Raw genomic sequence first — 3,540 nt, 5'->3', positions numbered from 1 at the left:
AATTTTTAATAAATAAAAACTTTCCATTCATTTATCCATTCAGCAGACTGAATTAATAGATCAAGTCCAAAGAATTGCGCTAAGTGCTAGGGATTTTAAGGTAAATAGGATGCATTTTTCTGCAGTTCAACACTGAAATGTGAATTACACTAATATTAATATTTTGAAATGGTGTTGCTTCACACAGTTAGAAAGTTTTTGTGAAAGGATATAAAAACTGAATATTCAATTTAAGCCTCCTTAAAGAAGGAGCAACCTATTGAAGAATCTTTTCTTTTGATAAGTTAGATAAAACATTTACTAGCATTTGAAGTTCTAAAATTCTTTTTTAATTCTAACCAATATTAAAAGTGGTAAAATTATTAGAAAATATTACATTCTAAACCTTAACAGAAATTGTCATCATCCAGTCCATAGGGAATCATACTACTGCCTCTCTGACAGTTCAAATCCACTAGGAGCTCTGAGGAAGAAAGTTAGACAATCTTCTCCTGTGCATCTTATAGCCTTGAAAACCCACTGGAAGATCAGCTATTAATTAGTTTCACAAAAATGAATTTAAGGTCTTTTGATGTTTTTAATTCTAGGAAAGAGATATATTTATATTTATTGCTCTAAAACAACTTTTTGGTCATATGTCCCACCCAGAAAACTAACTCTACTGCTCACCAAACAGCATAAATTTTAACTTACGACAAAAAAAAATTAACTTAATGATGGCACATTCTAAAAGTGTAAATTGAAAATGTTTTAAAACCTTTCTGAAGTACCTTTTTATAAATGTTGAGTTTAGAAAATTAGTAATACGTTGAGCAATTGTAAATATTGCAAGGAGTCCTAAAGTAAAAAAAAAATTGTTAGCAGTGATTTAAAAAACTGTTACTTAGTTGGCTTACAAAATACATACTCATTGAGTAATCGACAATTCTACATCATCGAAACTTTTTTCCCAAAGTGTAATTTCAATTCAAAATCTTAATAACAAGAAATTTAAAATTTTACTAAAACAGCTCTCAGTGTAGATATGACTGCCTGTTCTAAAGCTGATGCAAAATAAAAGTATTCATTTTAACCTAGTTACAGAGAAGTATACACTAGGAATATTTCTGTGTCATAAATATAAGAGTAATGAATAAGGATTGAACACAGATTAGTTCATTCTCAATTTTATTCTAAAATTAACTTTATAGATGTGATATAGATAATGTTTACTCACCTGGATTTCATTAAATACTCCTTTGTTATAAAAAAATCTTAAAAATTAGCTTTCTTTAGTTCAAGAGGATTAGGTAGAAATCCACCCTTACTGCTACATTAGTTCAAGTGGCAGACTTTAAATTTCATTCTTGAAAATAAATGTCTTAAGAACGTATAAAGACATAAAATGAATCTTTTGAGAGCACATTTTCCTGAATAATTCTCTATTTCAAGTGCGACAATCTGTATCTTATTTCTAAGCCACAATTAAGCCACTAAAAGTATCATCAAGTTGAATAATAAGGTTTAGCAATATCCACTCCAGCTCTCAAGTACTATGATTTCACACTCTAAGCTTGCTTTTTAATTGCCTTAAGAACTCATATTACATTTATTTTTCCTAAAATCAACAAGGATATCATATCCCTTATCCACTAAGGATTTTTAAAAATATCTGTGAATTATCCAGTACCAAATCCCATGATAACTGTCAGTAACAAAACCAGTGCCAAATTTAGACACATATGATGCAATGAGAACTTAAATGAGACATCTTCTAACATGGCACAGATTGGTTCTAAAGGACAATATTGAGGGCGTTTTGTTTTGGAGAAAAAAAATTGTGTACAAAACTATTATTTTAGTCTTAGTTATGTATATTTGTGAAAAATAAATATAATTACTGCATCAATCTGGAAAGAAATTCAACTACTGTAAAGAAGGGTGAAAGCGAAGAAGGAAAGGAGTGAAAGAAATATAAGAAAGAAAGATTCAAAAACTAACATTGCACTCTTCCAGACTCCTTGTCTTGAAAAGACTTTGAGAATCAATGTTGAGAGTCAAAAGCCTTTGAGAGCAACTCTATGTATAGCAGTTCTGAATGCTGCCCTATCTTGAGTCAATCTCATTGTCTCTGACACACTTATCCTCATTACCCCAGTCATTCAGTCAATCTATCTCATCCAGGATCTTCCTCTCTTGTCCTATCTCTCCATATTCCCAAGCATGATGTCCCTCTCCATGGACTCATCCCTCCTTGCAACAGGTACTAAGTATATTAGACAGAGCTTCAGAATCCTTGTCTCCAAAAAGCAGGCTGATTTTGCCTCCCAAGAACTAACCTGTTTGTTCTCCTAGCAGTCCATCATATATTCACTACTCTTCCCCAGCACCACCAATTAAAGACATCAATTCTCCTTCTATTATCCTTAGTCATTGTCTTTCTGATGCATAGCAAGTTAATTCCAAAGACCATGGCCTGGATTAGGAGCACCTTAGTCTCCAGACTGATGTCATTGCTCTGGAGAAGTCTCTGACAACAGATTTTCTCAATGCAATTAATTTTTTTTTCATTTTCTGGATGTATAGATACATATTTGTTCCCATATTCAAGAAATATGGTCCCATAGAATGTGAAAATTACCAAACAATACCATTATTATCACACATAAACAAAATGTTGCTGAAGATCATTCAAAAATGTCGGAAACAGTACATTGATAGGGAATTGCAAGAAGTTCAAGCTGAGGTTAGAAGAGGTCGTGGCATTAGGGATATCTTTCTGATGTCAGACATATCCTAGCTGAAAGCAGAGAAAACAAGAAAAATGCCAACATGTGTTCTATTAACAGTATATAGACATGTGACTATATGCATCATTAAAAAATTATGGCTAACTTTCAGAAGATGGGAATTTCAGAAAAATAGATGGTATACCAATTGACGTAATTCAGCTAACGGATGCTGCCCTGGATGTGCTCACCAAGTTGTGCCAAGAAATCTGGAGAACAATCACTTGGCCAACTGACTGGAAGAGATCTATATTTGTCCCCATTCCAAAGAACGGTGACCCAACAGAGTGTGAAAAGTACAGGACAATATCACTGATTTCACATGCAAGCAAGATTCTATTGAGGATTATCGAAAAAGACTGGAACAGCACATCTGCAGAGAATTGCCAGAAGTTCAGGCTGGGTTTAGAAGGGGTCATAGTACTAGGGATATTGTAGCCGATGTTAGATGGATCTTAGCTGAAAGCAGGGAATGCCAGAAGAACGTCTATCTGTGTTTCATTGATTATGCAAAGGCGTTTGACTGTGTGGATCATAACAAACTGTGACTGAATCTGATAAGAATGGGAATCCCAGAACATTTAATTGTGCTCATGCGAAACCTATACTCGGACCAAGAGGCAGTCGTCAGAACAGAGCAGGATAACACTGCACGGTTCAAAATTGGGAAGGGTGTACACCAGGGATGTGTCCTATCTCCATACCTTTTCAACCTGTATGCAGAGCAGATTATCCGAGAGGCTGGGCTCTATGAGGAGAAGTGTGCCATCAG

Source organism: Elephantulus edwardii, unplaced genomic scaffold, assembly GCF_000299155.1.
Source record: "Elephantulus edwardii isolate Elephantulus edwardi_28Jun2011 unplaced genomic scaffold, EleEdw1.0 scaffold00136, whole genome shotgun sequence".
NCBI lineage: Eukaryota > Metazoa > Chordata > Mammalia > Macroscelidea > Macroscelididae > Elephantulus > Elephantulus edwardii.
The sequence above is the reverse complement of the archived record's forward strand: the minus strand, read 5'-3'. Positions refer to the sequence as shown.